The sequence below is a fragment of the Lygodium microphyllum genome, chromosome 30 (assembly GCF_053477565.2).
Source record: "Lygodium microphyllum isolate KBCC chromosome 30, Lygodium_microphyllum_v1.1.10, whole genome shotgun sequence".
NCBI classification, from domain to species: Eukaryota; Viridiplantae; Streptophyta; class Polypodiopsida; order Schizaeales; family Lygodiaceae; genus Lygodium; species Lygodium microphyllum.
Window position 1 is genome coordinate 26446204 of NC_141164.1, and position 20625 is coordinate 26466828.

A 20625-nucleotide genomic window follows, 5' to 3' on the forward strand; every position below is an offset into this window, starting at 1 on the left:
ATCCAAACATGACCTTGTATTAGCTCTAGCTAAGATTCTTGAGCACATGTACTTTGTTGTAAAGTCTTCTAAATAATATAACTAGACACTTTGTTCTTGCAAAATAAAAAAGAAACACTTCAATCCATTCACTATAAAGCTTTATTATTGAAGATACCTTGCATGCCCACATCCTTGATATGAATCATCCATCACATTGTCTTTATCCCGTGTATGAGATATATTAAAGTTATAATTTCATGATCTTTGTCTTGAAATGGGAAGTGTAGGGTATGACAATCTTCCTATGAAGCCATACATTCTTAAGCTGAAAATGGGAGTTTTTCTCCATAAATCCATGGTGTAATTTTTGAAACACATGGTTGAGTGTTTCATCCAAGAGAGAAGCTTCTTGAAGCTCTTCAATCCAATCACTATGAAGCTTTATTATTGAAGATACCTTGTATGCTCACGTTCTTGATAACAAATGAGCCTTCACATGTCTTTGCCCCGTGTATGAGATATATCAAAGTCATAATTTTGGAGTATAGCCACTCATCTTCTTTGCTTACAAGTCATGATGAATGGTGAAAGGAAATATTTAAGGACTCCATGATCTCTTTTGACTTAAAAGCGGCTGCCATAAAAGTAGTGTTGTGACTTCTTGATCCATGAAGAATAGTCAATATTTCTCGATTATAAACATTCATCTCCATCTTCTTTTTATTCATCTTGTGACTTTCAAATGCAATAATCCCATCGTCTTGAAGTAGAACATCACCCATGTCTCTCCCACTAGCATCACATTGAATGGTGAACTTCTTGGAGAAGTTGGGGCAAACCAAGATAGACACTATCATGTGTTGAACTAAAACATGCATTACTTGTTGATTAGCCTCCTAAACAGCCCCAAAACACAAAAAAAATGTCTTTTAGAGTAAAAACCCTAAAACGGGGAGCGGTTCGCGAGAGTCAGTGGAAACCCTAAAACGGAGAGTGGAACCCTAAATTTTGTGCTGTCTTTCCACATCTATGAATAGACAGGTTGCCCCCATTCAGATTCATTCCGTCTGTGCAGGTTTCTCACTCCATGTGCAGATTTCAGCCATCAACCTTCTCCCACGTGGCTATCCAACCCTTGAGACTGTTGCCACTCCATTCGTGTTTGCTCCTGTTGCTGGCGCCTTCATCCATGCTGACGTCAGCTGTTGGCGACATCATCATCTGTTGCGATCTAATCATCCAGTCATTGCCAGCCACATCAAACATTGTTTCAGCTTGCTGTTTACAGCAGATTGTGCACAGCTTCCAGCCTTCGATCGGTGGTACACTGCTGCATTTATTAGTTTCCAGCCTCAAGACTGCTGCATTTTGATGACCACCTTGCTGCCATTCACTATTCAACACTTCTACACTCTGACTGGTGGTCACAGACTTAGGATCCGTCTCCGGTGGACGTCACGCTCTAACATTACTCTGCCCTTGAGCACACTGTACACTCTTCCATTCATTTACAGCATTCATTCACTTCAGAGTTGTGTTTTCTCTCTCCCTTCTTTTGTTTGTGTTTGAGTTTTGAGTTTTTGAGTTTTACGTTTAGGGTTTGAGTTTTGAGTTTTGCATTTAGGATTTGAGTTTCAAGTTTTGCGTTTAGGGTTTGAGTTTTGCCCTCTGTGTCTGTGTCTGTCTCTTTGAGTTTCTGTCGTGGTTGTACACTCTGTGTCCTCAGTGCAAACCCTAGCAGTTTTCTTCATATCACGAGGACATGTATTTTTGAAACCTCACTTAACATCTGGATTATAGTCACATGGTTAAGTAAATGTTGCACATGTGAGGTGTAACTGGGGTTAGAGTAAATTTATGAGCTTAGGACCTGAGGAAATCACGGGATGTCAAAGGCAAAAGTTGCTATAAGTTATATTGCACAAGTACTTGGTGGTATCTGGTTGTGAGTTGTTGGCCTAGGTCATTCGTTTGGCCATAAGTGTCAATTGGTGACACTAGAGAAGTGGCATTTAATGGTATCTAGTGCCAATTTGATTGGTCAAAGATAGCACGGAGACACTCGGAATGGAAGTTCCCTAGCAAATTTAATTATTGGCTAGTCAGATTATTTTTTCGGGTACTAAAATAATTAGTAGATTAATCGTCAATATTTTAAGATTGAAAATTAATATTTGATTATGGATAATGTCGTAGCAGTAGCCCGGGAAGTGTGCTAAAAATTGGAAGCTCTAAGACTTGGATTCGACAGGGTTGAAGTTGTTTTCAGTCGAATTCAGGTGGAGAGACCAGCAAATCAATGAATTTGGGGTATTTTTCATCTCCTTCAAAGCGGGTGAAGGCCAATTGGCTGCTCGAATCAAGGGGCAAATTAGATTGAAGACTTGTTGGTCATTTTGGACAGCAAGGGGAGTTGGAATACCAAAAGGGATTGGGAGAATCCCATTATACATCGACTTCTTCTTCAATTAAGTTAAATAAATACCGAAAGGGGTGCCAATTTTGGGGCCAACAGGATGTCCATTGTCCAAGATTGTAAGTTATTTTGCATTTCTTAGTTTTGTAATAAATGTTATTGCTGTAACTAAGTTGTAATCAGGGAATTACCGCCCATCCACGGAAGGAAGACTAGTTTTAGACGTTGAGGTAAGTAATTCTTTGAGTTGATTGAAGCTCCGATTAGTTATGGCATCCCAAAATAACTCTTTTTTCTTTGGCCCATCAGTTTAAGGTGTTGCAATTGTTGCATAATGCTTAATAAATTGTTTAGAAAGATGAAAGTCCAAGAAAACCATGAAGAGAAGTGATATTGGTTGGTGTTGGCTATTCTTTGACACATTGCACTTTCTTTGGGTTAGTATTTATGCCTTCTTCACTCGCAATATGCCCCCAATATTTGACTTTCGTTTGCATGAATACACACTTGCTCTCCTTGACAAACAATTTATGCTCCCTTACTATGTCAAACACCTTGCTTATGTGCATAAGATGATTCTTCAATGGCTTTTGGTAAATGAGGATTTCGTCAAAGAACACTAATATAAACTTGAAGAGAAAAGGGTTAAAAACCTTTCACTAAACTTTGAAAGGTGGCTGGGCATTGGTTAATTCAAATGGTAGAGACTTCATCGCCCTCTCTCATTCTAATTTGGTGGTAGCTCGATCTCAAGGCTATTTTTGTGAAGCATTTGATTTCCTTCAACTCATCTATAACAAATCATCCACTCTTGAGATGGGTTTTCTATTCTTGATTGTGATCTTGTTTAGAACTTGGTAGTCAATACATATTTGAAAGATGCTATCTTTCTTCTTTGCCAACAACACTGGTGAGACATATGGCAAAGAACTTGGCTCTATGAATACCATTTCCAGCAAACCCTTAGATTTGCTTAGTCATCTCTTCTCGTTCACATTTGGAGAGTCTTTAGGGAGGTTAGTTGTTAAGCTTTGAGTTAGGTTCCAAGTCGACAGGATGATCAATTGCTTCTTAGATGAATGGGCTGTTGGCACTTGAAATAAAGCCTCGTACTCCAATAATGCTCTAAGAGCTGTCCGATTTCAATAACATTCCATACTTGATGCAATTCTCAGATATACATGCTTGTAAAGATGCCTTTCAATGCACTGATTTAATGATTGGAGCAATTCTAAGGGAGAGTGGACTTTAGATTAAGGCTCTAACCAAGAATTGAATCTTAGCAAGTGGAAGAAGGCTCATGAAGTGGATTATGAAGAGAGATTCAAGATGATTAGGAATTCCTTGTTAACTGGCCCGATGAAGAATAGCTAGCTCGATGTCTTGCTTGGGATGCTCCAATGGCTGAGAAGGCTTGAAGGCAACTTCAATATCAATCTCCAAAGCTCTTTAATGATCCTCAAAGCTTGGTAATAAAAGCACGGGCTGATCCAAGCATACCCCCTACATTATACTCCATAGATACTTTGCAGCCAATCACCTACATTTACAGATAGTCACCATCTCCTTTAGGGTGTTTCCTTTTGTATTTTGCTGCTATTGCCCTTGCAGCTATTTGACCATACTCTAGTGTAGTCACTACCCTCCTAGAAGCCTTTTCCATCAGCTGCTACCTGCATTTTGGTTGTTGTAGCCCTTGGAGGCTACTCTTCATCATCATGCACCTACAAAAGATTTTGTTGTGCTTCCTTCATTGCTGTTCACATTCATCTAGTGTCCTCTTCGACATTCCTCTTGCCCAGAGGACAGCGTTTTGCCCCCTTTGCAGTGCACATTACTTCTACAAGTGTTACCTTGATAGTCGGGATGGAGTAGTTATCTTGAGCCACTCCATGAACTTTAGAATCTTGGCTCACCCCTTAGCCTTTGTCCTAGAGACACAGAGGCTTGAGGCTCATTGTATTATCATTTGGTTCATTTGCCTTTCTCCTATTATATGTGTTTCTATGTTCATTCACTTTGTGTCGCCATTGCAAACCCCACTGTTTCCTCACATGGTATCAAGCGCAGGGGTGCTCCAAGATCTATAGATTCTCATTCAGCTTGAAGAACATAGGTTTCGAGGGGTGACAATATGAATGTTAACTTAGGTTTTTTCAGTCCATTCCATTGCAATTTTGAGGAGGCCTATGTTTTGCTCTCTTTCACCCTCTCATTACAAGTTGGTCACATTGGTGTTGTGGCTTCTTTCCCATAAGTTACATTATGGCATGCACCTACTCTGGCAAGTCAACCCTTTATGGAGGATGCTAGTAGTTGTGTGACTTGCACAATCATCTCTTACATGTGAGTCTTAGTCTTAGCTAGATTGGACATTAGGAGCTCTGAAATTCTGTAATAAACCTTTTGTATGTCAATTATTACCAAGATATATCGGCTCAATGATTCCATACTCATATGCTTCGAAATGTGACTTGTATTATTTCAGTATTTTAATATATAATTAAATATTCATCTTTCTAGTTAAGGGTAGTCAATGGTCAAAATGCCTTATAATTATACTTGGGGCGTCATTGACAAGATAGATGTCCGAGAGAGATTAAAAGTTTTAGTCGAGCGGTTAGATTGATCAGAAAGCTCAGATGACTAAGACTTTTACACTCAGATAGTTACATTGACTAGAAATCTATATAATGAGTGGTTTTAAAAAGTGAAACGAGATGCTCATGATTAAAGAAACAAACTATGAATCAGTGAACCTATATAATGAAGCTCTCCAAAAGCTAAATTTGGAAACTCCTAAAATTTAGAAGATTACTATTTTTGAAAGTTGTTGAAATGGAAATTTTGTTTGCGTCAAAGGCTCCGGAATTTCGTAAGGAAAATTTTTGTCTTCAACAGCTATGTCAATTTCTTAACCATTTGAGAGATTTTTAGAGTAGAAGGTTTGGAAGTTTCTTTCTCTAGAAAAGTAACATGTGGCATCTAGAAGAGGACACATGTCATTTTGAAAAGACAAGTGACCCTACACTTGTCATTTGTAGCCTTTACTTTCCACTTTTAAGCACCCAAGTCCCATACCTATATATTGGAGGTCTCTCTCTTTATTTGAAACAAGCTCTCGTGCTGAAATTTCAGCTGCATGCTTTGTACTCTTCTATCTATCTCTCATTCAAGAAACACTTTCTACTTAGCTTGATCTAATTTAAGCACTAAAGAAGTGAATCAACTTACTACGCGAAGTTTGTAGAAATTAGGGTTTCAAAACTGTAGTTTTCAGAATTGCAACAAATTAGCTCTTTTGTATATGGTTCAAGTATTTGGTGCTTCTGGTTTTGTTTCAATAAATTTCTAAAAAGAGGGAGGGGTTGGTTCCCCTCTCAACATGGTGTTGACTCTGCTCTCTCTCTCTCTCTCTCTCTCTCTCTCTCTCTCTCTCTCTCTCTCTCTCTCTTCTAATTTTTCATGGTGATATTTGATCAAGTTAGTTAAGTTTAAAGTATTGTCATTATCACGTTCTTCCCCACACTTACATTGGTATCAGAGCAATGACTTCTTCTTTCCAAGAACTTTTCTGGTTGACAAGATCTTTGGACTCAATTTTCTCACCATGTCAATAGGTGAAGAGGAGAATTTTTGTGAAGAACCGGAAGGCTCTCAACACTTTATATTTGTATGCTTCTCTAATTATGAGAATATACAAAGATACAAGGAGCTGGAAACTGATCCAGAAATTCAAGCTTTGATGGAGAGAAGGGCTAAAGTACATGCTAAAACGAAGGTCTTTGAAGATTTCTTTACCGAGAAGGCTCTTGAGACAGATGGTATTACAGCTGCAAAGGCCTACCTCAGCATAAAATGTATCAATGTTATTGATGCAACTAAGTCTATGAAAGTCAATATATCACCTATCATTGGAGGATCCATCCAAGCAATGACTTCGAAGTCTCTTCATACACAAGCTGCCTCCTCTTGTTCTAAGAATCCCTCCATTGAGAAGAGTATGGAGAAAGTCAAAGAACCGGCTATTTCCATGATAGCTGAATCTCCAAAGATGCTTTTAGCAAAGGAAAACGATGCTAAAAAGGACTTTAAGCCTGGAGAGAAGAGTGTCAAGTTTGATGTTTTTTGTTGTAAGAGAGATTCTTAAAAAGCTGTGTCTTTTAGTAGACTGTTTGATACTGCTTTTGGTGGTGAAGATTATACAAAAAAAAAAAGAAAGGTTAAAATGCATCTAAAGAATGCCGCTTTGAATTGGTAGCTCAAAGTTGTTTAAGAGGAAAAAGAACCCAAGTCTTGGAAAGAGTTTAAGGAGATGTTTAACAAGAAGTTTTTGCCTTCATCCTTTGAAGTTGATGTGCAACAAGAATGGGATGAGCTAAAGCAAAGCCACGGAGACAATGTTGAAACATATCTTCTCTTAAGTTTACATCTCTTAATGAAGTTTCTTCCAATATGGAGATGAGAAAGTTTATTCATGGATTACATTTGTATGACGGGTTGTCAAGATGACAAAGCTTGATGCTTTGAAAGCAGCCCAAGATGCAGCTTGAGAAGTTGAAGGATTGTATATGCCATGGATGCTTGGTGTGATGGTGCATACCTGGTCCCACGGGTCCGCATGCGAAACCCGCATAAGCAACATGGCCCGCAGGCACGCAACACCGCGTCACGTCCTGAACACGCAGCAGCAGAAGCCAACTCACAAGACATGTCAAGGTGACACGCCATCGCGTCATAGCATGACCCTGTCGTGTCGTGTCGCGTCACGGGCCGTTACGCCCTTGATGTCCCTCCCGCGTCACGGCTTGCTCACAGCACGCGTAACGCGTTTGTCTAACTCGCACAAGGGTAACATGGCACTTGGAGTCGTTAGATCACACCACGGAAGAGATCCGGGCTCACAAGGATCCACAATCAACCATCTTAGAACACGGCGCCACGGGGGCGACACGGTTCATAGCCCACCTCTCCTCATAATAAGTCATGGCGACTCAAACTCGGAGTAGGGGGCTCGGCTGCCTCGCTCAAAATGAGAACCCTGCACGCCGGGAGGCAAAAACAATGGTTGCTCCATGAGGCACGGTCTACATGGAGGAGGTGGGGAGACATGGGTTGCCCAAGCCTCACACTCCCTTCCCTCATACCTACCCCCTCTTGATCGAATTCGAGTCCACTCGAATTGAGTTGGTTCCCTACAAAGAGGATCAATGTTAATCACCCTGAAAAGGAGTAGTATGAGGATTCACCAACCATTCGAGTTACCTATGGCACATAGTAATCTAGAGCTGAGGCAGCGGTTTCTTTGGGTCGTTTGTAATATGTCCCGGCACCCTTGCAAGATTCCCCATCCACCTAGCACGAGAAAGAGCTCGCCTTTGTTGGCCAGATCTCAACCCACTGGCCGTAGGTCCGACCTTGATCCGAAGACCAAAGAAGTGTCACTTGCCTTGGTTTGCTTCTCTCCTCATTCAGATAGCTGAGGCGTTGCCACCTGCTCTAGCTTCCGCGTCAGAGACACAACTGCCACTTGCATCCTTGAGTTGTTTTCTGAACTTGAATTGAAGTCGTTTCCCCTCTTCCTTTTTCTAGGCAAGTAGACTTAGAGTTGCTTCAACCAGGGCCTAAGCCGCGTCCCATCATACGCCTCGTGCCATACCCAAGAAGGGTTGCTTTCCCCCAACAACCTGGGGCAAACCGCCTATGCATCAGATGCGTAGACGGCTCTGAGCCTCTTATGGTGAGACTAGCCATCCCATTGTAGAGGCTCTGTGGGAATGAGAGATCAACGCCATTGCCTCACGTGTGACTCCGCAGCAGAACTCTTGTAGTAGCCTCGTGTCGTAGACCGCAAGTGTTTTCCAGCATGTTGCCATCCGCCTTGGTTGGTTGCCACAGTCGCCCTGTCCCTTGCTCGTACTCTAGGGTCGAGATCAACTGCCGTTGCCTCATGAAGGGCTCCGCTGCAGGAAATGCATCCACTCATATGGGGTCTGATTCTCCCGTATAAGCGTCTTCACCCGTGTATGGTACAAGTCCTTCAGCCTCACATTGGGTCCCATACCCCGCTGCGTCGCTTCCAGACCTGCACATGTTTGCGCCCTCCTAGCTTCCACCTCGGGTCCGAGACGCCTTGGCTTCCACGTAGTTGGGCGAGGTCATAGGGCCCTTCCTTCTCCACCCGGCACGGCTTGTTTATACGTGCCCTAGGTCCACGAGTCTCTACACCGTTCTTTATACTCCCGGCGTTAGGAGTCTTCATTCTTCCTTCAGCCCTCATGGCCTTCGCTCCCGACCGTTCTTTTAGGCTCGTGGCTCACGAGCGTCGTGCACCACACATCTTCACACTCCTCACCTTCTTCTATGCACCCGACGGTTCTTTTATACTCTCGGCTCAAGGAGTCTCGCATCTTCTAACTCAGCATGGCCGTTCTTTTATACTCACGGCGTCACGAGTCTTCTCCACCTCATCTCTTGCCTCCTCATCTCCATCTTCATCTTCTTAATCTTCATTTCCTTTATCTTTTCTTCATAAAACTTTGGGGCCGAAGTCCACATCCATATTTCACGCTCTTTTCTCTCCTTCTCACCTCCGCTTTCTTCCACTCCATCATCTTCCTCTTTAACACAAAGGGCCTTCTCGCCCGAATTCAACTCTTCACCACATGCCCGCTTCCTTTATACTCCCCGGGTTAGGAGTTGCAAGCCATAGCCTATCAGTTTCCCTTCACGTGACTTCAGTGCCGCAGGTTCATTCAAGCAGTCTATAGTAGTCCCATAACAAGCAGACCATCTCCTTCAGCTCCGACTAATATAATCCACGGCCATCCATACTCTGCTCCGTTTCGCCTCTTGGCTCATTTTTTAGCTCATCAAACAGATCTTCAATCCGCATTCTCCAACAAGTGGTCTCACCATAAGCCCGCGTTCTTTATCCTCCTGCTAGGTCCGGGAGTCTTCGGTATCGACACAAGGGTTTTCATTCAATAGACTAGAAATTCACCCTCAGGCGCTCATCTACTCCATCAAATACACCTCGTCATCTCTACCATGCCCACGTTGTTTATACTCTTGCCAGGTCCGGGAGTCTTCAAAGATTTCTTCTTTTCTCCTTCTCCTGTACCCGCTTTCTTTATCCTCGCGCCAAACCCATGAGTCTTCTCTCGAGACACTAAGCTTGTAGGCTCCATCTTTAGCTTGCATAGATTTCAGGTCAACAAGCCGCCCTCGGGATAAGAAAACGGGCAAAGCAACTTTCTTTGATCTGCTTAAACCTGTCAACCCGCGTTTTTGGTCCGCCAATAAGATTTGGTCTCATAACATGGCCCTCATAGTCCCAAGAGATCCAGTTTGAGCACAGATGAGCATTCCACTTCATTGCCCGTGGTTAGGCATAGATTCAGGCTCAAACCATTCAGCTACAACAGTCTCTTCACATTTCTATACAAGTTGTGGGTGGCAGCACGCAGCCCCGACCCTGCTTCATTTCACATGACAGCACATTTTTCAACACATGCAACTTGAACAAGCTCGACTTGACGTCTCGACTTGCTGGACACTCATAGCTTGAAACCTTGGCCGACCTGCCTCCACCCATGTTGACCACCCCAGCAGTTGGGTAGGAGGTAGCTCTGATACCAAGTGTGACGGTGCATACTTGGTCCCACGGGTCCGCACGTGAAACCCGCACAAGCAACATGGCCCGTGGATAGCAGCACCGCATCACGTCCTGAACACATAGCAGAAGCCAACTTGCAAGACATGTCAAGGCGACACGCCGTCGCGTCACAACATGACCCCGTCGCGTTGCGTCGCATCACGGGCCATTACGCCCTTGATGTCCCTCCCTCGTTGCGGCTCGCTCACAACACATGTAATGCATTTGTCTAACTCGCAAGGTAACATGGCGCTTGGAGTCATCGGATCATGCCACGGAAGAGTTTTGGGCTCACAAGGATCCACAATCAATCATCTTAGAACACGGGGGCGACACGGTTCACAACTCATCTCTCCTCATAATAAGTCATGGCGACTCAAACTCGGAGCAGGGGGCTTGGCTGCCTCGCTCAAAATGAGAACCCTGCACACCGGGAGGCAAAAATGATGGTTGCTCCATGAGGCACGGCCTACATAGAGGAGGTGGGGAGACATGGTTTGCCCAAGCCTCGTACTCCCTTCCCTTATACCGGTGCCATGCTGTGTTAAGGAACCATGTTGGGTGGAGGTGTTATGTTGTGTTGAGGTGCTGTGTCATATTAAGGAGGGCCGTGTTATGTTGTGCTGTGCTATGTTGGGATGACATGGTGAAATGGTCCGTGGCGCGATGCACGTGACTGGGTCCGATGGGGATCCATAACACTTGGTAAAGCCTTAAAAGAAGAACCACAAAGGAAGAAGATCAAGATGTTTGATCAAAAGAAGATAGATAAACAAGAACCAAAGCATAAGGATGGAGATAGATCACCTTTGCCATCCAAAAAGAAGCTAACATATCAACATTTAGTAGAATATACAAGACGATGTTTCTCTTGTGGAGAAAAAGGACACATGGTTGGTTAATGCCCTACTAAGGCAAAGAAGAAAAACCAACCCCAAAAGACACCTTAAGCAAGTACTGTACCTAAGGAATTCTTGCAACAAGATGTAACTCTGTTAGAGAAAACGAAGCTGTTTATGGCTTGGGGTAAGATTGCTAATCAACTTGTTCCCATTCATTTTAATACAGGGGCTACATATCATTATATCTATCCTTGGATTGTTGAAGCTTTACATCTACCAAAGAAGAGGTTTGGAACACTAGAAATGTTAGGTGTTGCTTTTCAAGGAATGAAGTTTGAAGTTATTTCTATTCTTAGGAAACTACGAATTGAAATAGGAGATTATGTAGATCATGAGAGTTTTGTCATTGGAGATCTTGGTCATTGTGATGATGTATTAGGAATACCTTGCTATAGAAAAATAGATCCAACCATTGATTGGAATCAAAATAAGTTTAGATTTCCTTTCAAGAGTAAAAATGTATCTTTTGATATGGGAGTGGAAGGAAACTCTATTTTCATGTTATCCCATGTACAAATTTGTAAAGCAATGAAACAGTCTATTTCCTCGTACAATACTTGATTTTTATTAAAGATTCTAAGAAAGAGTCTAGAATTGAAGAGTCCATCTTAGATATGAATGAGGACCGAATGAGTTTCTTAAAGGATTATGAATATTGTTTTGCAAACACTTTACCTGGTGAGTTACCACTAGAGAAACCTGAAGATCATCACATTGATCTCATTCCTCGGAGCTCACCTCCAAATAGATGACTCCTAGTGTCTGAGTCCAACACAATAAGAGGAGATCATGAAGCAAGTGAATGAACTCTTGGAGAAGGATCTAATAAAACCCAGTTTCTTACATTTTTGCTCTCCAGTTCTCTTAATATAAAAGAAAGATGGATCTTGGCACATGTGTGTGGACTATAGGGTCCTCAATAAAATTACAATTCGGAATAGGTTTCTGATTCCAAGAATTAATGATATCTTGAATAGATTGGATGGATCCAAAGAATTGATGATATCTTGGATAGATTGGATGGATGCAAAGTATTCAGCCGGATTGACTTGAAGAGTGGCTATTATAAAAAAGGGATTGTTCTCAAGATATTTATAAAATAGCATTCAGGATATCTTTTGGTTTGTATGAGTTTCTTGTGCTACCATTTGGTCTCACCATACTCTTGCAACCTTTAATAGAATGATGGAAAGAATCTTTAGTGCACATCAAATGTTTTCTAGGTACTTTCTTTGATGATATATTGGTTCATTTAAAAGATGAAGAAGAGCATAAGCAACACTTGAAAATAGTGTTTCAAGAACTCTGCAAACACAAACTTTATGCTAATGGTAAAAAGAGTGAGTTTTTCCTAGAAGAGATTTACTACTTCGGTCATATTGTATCCAAATATGAAATTCGGATGGATCTAGAAAAAATCAAGGCTATTGTAGAATGACGAGAATTGGCTAGCGTTCATGAAGTTCGAAGTTTCTTGGAATTATGTTCTTATTAGAAGAGATTCATTAAATGGTTTACAATGGTTGCTGGGCCATTGCATGATTTAATCAAGAAAGTAGTGGCATTTCGATGGACCAAACTAAAGAAGGAAGCTTTTGAAACTCTAAAATTCTATATAAGCAAAGGATGTGTTTTGATTATATCTAATTTGTTGAGGCCTTTCTTTGTAAAATGTGATGCTTCAAGAGATTGCATTGATGTAGTCTTAAACCAAGAAGGGTATGCAGTTGCTTATATAAGCAGAGGGTTACAAAATGGAGATAGTAATGCTACTACCTCTGAAAAGGAGTTAATGGGTATCATTTAAGCTTTAAAAGATTAAAGACACTATCTTTTAGGTGGAGAATTTTCAATCAAGATAGACCATGATAATTTGAGACATTTTCTTAATCAACCGAAGATTTTTGAAAAGTGTATTTGATGGGCCAATTATTTAGCTCAATTTAACTTTCAAATATTGTATATTTCTAGAAAGTGAAACAAGGTAGCCATGTCAAGAAGATCTCAGATTCATGTAGTGTCCATGATTCATCATATAGATTTTACTAATACGAGGAATATGTATGCTTCTGATGAAGATTTTAAAATCATCCGGAAGAATTTACAACTTGGCAAAAGGGTAAATTTTTATGTTATTAAAGATAGGTTTTTAATGATGGAGAATAAGTTATGTGTGTAAAGATTTCAGGCCTAAAGTAATGGTAGAATGCCATGTGGCACCTTACATGGCTCATCGTGGTATTCTGGCCACAACCAAGGCACTTGAAATATGTTTCTTTTGGCCAAGTCTTCAACGAGACATTGAGTAATTTATCAAAGAATGTCTTGTGTGCCAAGATGTTAAGTTTGTTGGCCAAAAGCTTGTAGGATTTTTGCAACCATTACCAATTCCGAGCCAACCTTGGGAAAGCATTGCTATGGGTTTTATTTTTGGCTTGCCAAAATCAGCAAACGGCAATGATGATATATGAACTATTATTGATAGGTTTAGCAAACATGCTCATTTCATTTCAGTCAAGAAGACTATTAAGTCTCCATATATAGCTAGAATATTTATTCAACAAATCTTTAAGTATCATGGACTGCCGCATTCCATTGTGGGTGATAGAGATCCACAAGCCACTAGTCTCTTTTGGTGAGCTCTTGTTAAAAATTTGGGTACAAAACGTACATTTTTATTTTCTTATGATTCTTAAACAGATGGTCGAAGTGAGATAGGCGATCTCACAATATTGGATATATTGAAATGCTATTGCTATGAAACCAACCAACAATGGAAAAAGTATTTACCTTTGGTAGAATATGCCTATAACAACATAATTTATACTTCTTGTAAAGCACCATTTGAGATTATATATGGAAAACCACTCTTATTACCTATTCTCAAAACCAAGGAGATATTTTATGCCAATAAGTTCGTGCGTGATATGGATACAACATTTACCCAAGTTAGACGAGCTATTCAAAGATCTTAAGAAAAACAAAAGAAAGCAGCAGACAAGGATCGAAGGCAATTGATTGAAATTTGACAAAGATTGTCTAAAAAGCTCTAACAAGCCTTCATCCCAAGTTACCAAGCTCTATTAAGAAATTATGGGCGATTTCAAGCCATTGAAAATATTAATGTTGTTTATTACAAGTTACAACTTCTAGAGCATTGGAGAATTTACAATGCTTTTCATATCCATCTTCTGAAGCCTTATGAAGGGCCTTAATCATTGGAACCTGTAATAGAGGATCCATTTGAAGTAGATGAACAGAAGGAGATACTTCAACTAGAGCAATTAGTATTTCTTATGATAAAATAATGAGGAAGAAATATTTATAGAAAATTTCTTTTAAAATTTAATAATTACTCTCATTTAGATTCTAAATGGATCCACTTGGAGGAGGATACAAGTGATTGGCCTTTAGGAAAAGACATGACGGTTGGACCTTTTTGTCTTCTGGGAGGAGATCGGAGTGTGGTGCTTCTGGATCTGGGAGGGTAGGCCACTTGATGAGTTGGAGTGGGATCCGAGGGAGTGGCTATGGCCGGCCACTGTGGTCGCTAAGAAGCCACTGAGGTTTCCGGAGTATACTGCCAGGATTGGTAGACATGTACTGATGCATGAGGATATGGATTGGGTGCTATCACGTAGCAGGCACTGGGTGGAGCACAGCACCACGGAGCCTTTCCGACGGACCTTTTGGTGCTGCCAATGGGATAGCTGGAGACTGAAGATGGTATCGTATTTTTTATGGCTGGTGATACATGGAGGTTTGGCGGTGGGAAGTTGGCTTACCCAGATGCAAAAGGAGCAAGGTTGTAAGCACTGCACACAACAACCTCTGGAAATCCCAAAGCACTGTCTTTGTTCGTGTGAGGCAGCCCAGCTAGTGTGGAGAGGAGCATGTCGCATCCTTCGCCGCATGGCTCCCAGCCTTGGATGTATCTCTTGGGGAGCTTGTTGCTGGTAGGCAATCAACCAGGGCCGTCACCTTCTACATGAGGTCGGGATGCAGGACATGATATTCATTATTAAGGCAGGGTCGTGGGTAGTGGTCGGTTTGGAGGCTCTACCCATCCACTAGGTATTGGAGCCCACAGTAGACTGCTCTGAAGTATGGGAGATCATAAGGAGTCTTACTGGATGGCATATCTGGAAGGTGCGGTATCAGGAGGTTTTTGGCGAAGAGAGACTTTCAATACAAGCGACCTTAGCAGAGCTTTGGACCTCCATCATCCACTCCCTCTGTGGTTAATGGGATCAAGTGCAGGGCGAGTCCATGGCTCTTTAGGAGCTCCGTTGTCATTTCATGCGCACTTGGGGCGGCCAGGACCTGTTTTTTGAGATGCAAGCAGGCAGCCCCAAATGACATTACATCCCCTCCATTGCTTCTTGCCCCATCCCCCCTAGACCGCTCTGAAAGGCTTGTACATCTGATATATTTGTGACTCTGCATGAGCTCCAGCTAGTCTGTTGAGCATGAGCTCTAGCTTGTATTTAGGGTTTTTTTTGAAGTAATATAATCAGCCACTTTTTATTTGCGAAAAAAAAGAAGATTCTAAATGGATGCTAAATGAGTATTTTAAAGACTATCCAGAAATACTTACAGCTTATGAAGGAGTTGTAGGATAAAAAATACTTTAAGCAACGTCTTGAGGACAAGATGGATTTCAAAAGGGAGGAATGTAACAAACCTTTTGTATATTAATTATTATCAAGACATATTGGCTCAATGATTCCAAATCAATTTGATGCTCATGTACTTTGAAAGACGACTTGTATTATTTAAGTATTTCAAGATATAATTAAATGTTCATATTTCTAGTTAAGGGTAGCCAATGACAAAAATGCCCTATAATTATACTTGGGTCGTCATTGACGAGATGCCCAAGAGAAATTAAAAGTTTTAGTCAAGTGGTTAGATTGACTGGAAAGCTCACATAACTAAGACTTTTATACTCAGATAGTCACGTTGACTAGAAATCTATATAATGAGTGGTTTCAAAAAATGAAACTAAATGCTCATGATCAAAGAAACAAACTATGAATCAGTGAATCTATATAATGAAGCTCTCCAAAAGCTAAATTTGGCAACTCCTAAAATTTATGAGATTACTATTTTTGAAAGTTGTTCAAATGGAAATTCTGTTCGCGTAAAAGGTTTCGGAATTTCTCAAGGAACAATTTTGTCTTCAGCAACTATCTCAAATTCTTAACTAGTTGAGGGATTTTTAGAGTAGAAGGTTTGGAAGCTTCTTTCTTTAGAAAAGTAACATGTGGCATCTAGAAGAGGACACGTGTCATTTTGAAGAGACAAGTAAGCCTACACTTGTCATTTTCAGCAAACGCTTATCATTTGTAGCCTCTACTTTCTACTTTTGAGCACCCAAGGCCCATACCTATATATTGGAGGTCTCTCTCTTTATTCAAAACAAGCTCTCGTGCTGATATTTCAGCGGTATGCTTTGTACTCTCCTATCTATCTCTCATCCAAGAAACACTTTCTACTTAGCTTGATCTAATATATTGGCCACTAATGTCAGTAGTGATATTAGAGACTAGGTATTAATTAATTTATCAATGTCGGTCTAAGGGTCAATAACTGCTCTGGGATACTTGGAAGATAAATTGGCCTAGACAATTTAATTTAATTATTGATCGGTGCATCACCTCCACTCAAGGTGGTCAACACTTTGACTATGATGCATCACATTTACTCAAAGTGAACCACTCAAGCTAATTTGTATCACCTTGATTGGACACTTTCCATTGAAGGTAATCACTCCTCATTGCTTCTGCATCACCTCTAATGCACACAAATATCTCTCTAACTTCACAACTGTTGCATAGATTGCATTCCATGCCATACAAAAGGTGAGCACTACCACCCATAGGCAATCAATAACATCTAAAATGTGTTTGAAAGGACCTGAACTTCTTTCTATTACATACTTTCCTTTCACAGAATCAGATGGGAATTTGCAGTGTTTATATTATCAAACTGTAAATTGCCAAAAACTGTGGATTTATAGAACATTGACACTCGCCTGCACTATATGAGGAACACTCTTATTTTTTACTACAGGTATAAAAGGGGTTGGTTTTATCACAAAGAACTTCGTACATGGTTTATGCGCGTGCCCAACATTGAGCCTCTTGTGACCACAAATGCTTATGAGCGCAGTTCTTATTATTTCTTTGATGTTAATTCCTGGGATACAGCAAGAAAGGTATGCCTTCTGATATGTCAGGTTAATCAAACTTTTGAGTAAATTTGAACTTCTTGTCACGATTCAAATGATTTTTGGTTTTAGAAGAAACATGAACTTGCTAGATTTAAAAGATGCATAAAACCTTACAGAGGAAGATAGAAAGATGAGCTCCTGTATGTAAATGTGGCAGGACAACTTTGTTCTTCATCATGAGATGGTGGAAAAGTTCCCGCCACTTCCCCAACAGCCATAATCAGGTTTCAAGCTGAAGGTATACACCTACAACTTTGTCAGCAGTTAAATCTTTTCTCTGATTACTCTCTGAATTGAGCTACTGTTAGACATGCTTTACATTTTGAGAGTTTCCCATAATTCATTACTTTGGACTAGTGTTAGAATGCTTTGCAGGTTATTCTGCCCGATTCATGGTACATGCATATTAATTCTAAAACTTTTAGCATAGCATTGAGACTTAATTATCTGCAGGAAACCTGTTGACCATTTTCAAAGTCAACGTATAAAATACGTTTGACGTAGTTTTCTGCCAAAAAAATGCTAATTGGTTTGCCATTTTGTTAAGGACAATAATTTGCCGTAAGATGTTCAAACCCATTGTGTGAAGAAAAAAGACATTCTATTCAAACTCCTAACAAGCATTGCTAGTTTCTAAAGTATCGCGTTAGTGTCTGATGAATGTGATATCCAGGTGTCTCCTTGGACACAGGAAACCATAACCTCCACTGGGTTACTCAATTCCTGAGACTGTCTGCTGTGCCATTGGATATTCATGGCAGTTACAATTACGACTCCCTGTAGACCATGTAAGACTAGAACTTACACTTCTGTACATTTTGCACTTGCAAACAGTATCAGTTATGGCTCCCTTTGTACCACATCAGAATAGAACTTACCATATAAGCACACTTTTGCACATTCCCATTTTATGGTTGATGCAGGATACACATTAATCTTTCCTTGTTTGATGATATTTCATTCAGGTCTTGAGCCGAGACATTGTGTGGGGAGCATAAAACCAACTGTACAGAGCTTGCATAGACACCTTTAGGTTCCCAATAACTGGTGGTACAAGGGCCACCCTTCTCAGCTGTAGTCACACTTCTTGTATCGTCTTTTGAGCCATTTTGTGCAGCTGTCTTGTAAAGCTCATGACACCTGCATTTTTGTAACAGATAATGACTGTCTACTCTGTATAGAGATTGCGAGATACATCTTGTAGAGTACAACTGTGAGATAAGTGCAATATTGCAGTAGACAAAAATTGTTTAGGGAAGTGCCAATTTGATAGTCTGTAAAGATTGTCAAGTATGAATAGGTAGCATCTGATGTGAGTCGTGGTCATTGGAGATCTTAAATCTATGCAACAGGGTGCTGATGGGTTTGGGTGGTGAGGCCTAGTACCTCAATTCATTTGTGTTGAGATACTCTGGCAGTACAGGTTTTTGCTTGTATGGAGATAACTCCAAAAATGGCAGAGATTGCAGGATAGGAGGAGAGCAAATCCATGGTACTGATGGGATTGTTACGAATTCTAAAAAATTAATCAATATTTAACAGACGTGAAGAGCTGTATAATTGCATCATTCACAGATGTTAAAGATTCTATATTTCTTTTGTGATTTTGGTTACCCAAGAAGTGATTCAGAAGTGCATTATGTTATGCATGCCTTCTACTGGGCCTATGATACATTAGAAACAGATAAAAGGCAAAATGTTAATGGAGGAGGGCATATATCACAAGAGAGGAATCACATGCTGTCCACTTATCACATCAACAAATCCTAGAGATCTTACACATTTCATTTAAGAATTCCTTGAAATCAATGGGATGAGATGAATGGATAGGTTCTTCCCAGACATCTTGATCTGCTAGCTTCTCTTTAAAAGATGGATAAGTAATTGTGATAAGAAATTAGAGACATTGGAAGAAGGAAGGGCATAACAACACCACTGTTTGGTTAATTACACTGCAAAGCTTTGAAGACCTGCAAAATAGACTTGGGTCAAAGTCTGAAGAAGCGAAGTACAAGAGCACATCCCCTTTTGTTTTTCTGTTGTGTTTTGGGGGGGGAAGCATCTGACCCAGGTTTTAGTGTAGGAAAGATCAAAAGAACATATGTATTCTGATTGAGGATAATGCTTATAATACCTCACTTGTTCACATTTGAGATAGTTCAGTTAAGGCTTCCTCATCTCATCTCTTGGCTTTTGATGCATTTTGAACAAATTACAATTTGTCATACCCTTTCTTTGGCATAGCCAGGTTAAAAGTGTGGCTATGTCTTTGTGATCTTGTTTTATCACTCTTCAAAATGTTGGCAAGTTGCAGAGCTTGAACTGACCTGATCTTTACATCCTCTTTTTATCACTCTTCAAAGCATGTCAGAATGTTATGGTTGAGTGGTTGCAAGTCTCTTTAGTATGGCATCTATACTTTTCACATGTACCCTAGCTGTGGATGAACAGCTCTCTTTATTAGTCGATGTATGAGGTACCTAATCATGTGATGTGACCTTAATAGTACTTATAATAGGATGATACCATGTTAAGACTACATTAGTGCCTGTTGAAAGGATTAGTGATTGGCCGTTTTCAAAGGTTAGGACCTGTTGGAAGGAGTGTGCAGCTAAAACAAAATTGGAATAACTGGAGGCCAGTTTAGAAGCATGACATGTAATCAGCATGCTTCATCTCCCTCTCTTATTGGTCAATCAAAAATACCAATCTTGTCAGTATTTTGGGAAAGAACTATTGCAATGCTCTAATGTAAGGGTAAATTTGACCCCCTTGCCCATTTGCCTTTATGTTTTCACATGCTAAATATCTGTAAAAGAAAGGTTTTCCTAAACTCCCTTGCCTCGTGCTCCCTTTAGACTGAAAAAGTGACTCCAGAACGTTCTAATAATCTTCTAGCTTTGATTTAGCTACCTTTGCTTGTGTATATTTCAAGTTAACACTAAAAAGTCATGTCTTTAGTTTCTTTGGTTGATCACTCGTCTTCTATAGCATGGTTGTAATTATAGTGCAAGAAGCATGGGTAAGAAATGGTTTATCAAAGCCATATATTCTTGTTCTTGTTCTAATTCCACCACCAACACCACCAGTGTATTGAATTGTTATTGTTATTGTTATTGTTATTTCTATCCTATTGCTACTACTGCTAATGTCACTAATTGGGAGAAGGCATAGATAATTGTGGCAATAGCTTTGAATGGGACACAACTTACATGAAGATGGTTTGCACAGGTGACATTCAAGGTAATGTGATAACATGTCACATCAATAAAACATGTATCATAAGCATATGTGATTGGACATTTGAAACTCTTTAATATGTTCAGTATATGGTTAAACTTGTTTTTGATAACACATGCACTTGGGGGTGGTGTATCTATAGCTAATCCCTCTAATATTCCATGTACTAATTGGCATGCTATGCTTTGTCCTA

At 40.4% G+C, this 20625-nt stretch overlaps 1 protein-coding gene across 8 annotated transcripts in view; it reads left to right on the plus strand.

Moving 5' to 3' along the window:
* Positions 1-19338, plus strand: part of LOC148009637 (putative NOT transcription complex subunit VIP2) — a 77412-nt gene extending 58074 nt beyond the window's left edge. For 6 of the 8 annotated variants that reach the window (XR_015689780.1, XR_015689785.1, XR_015689782.1 and 3 more), the window contains 4 exons: positions 17033-17177; positions 17350-17430; positions 17866-17980; positions 18158-19338. The gene's annotated coding sequence lies outside the window, so the exon portion shown is untranslated. Of the gene's footprint in view, positions 1-17032; positions 17178-17349; positions 17431-17865; positions 17981-18157 lie in introns of those variants that run through there. The other 2 variants (XR_015689783.1, XR_015689786.1) reach the window with 2 other exon arrangements.
* Positions 19339-20625: the final 1287 nt, after the last annotated feature.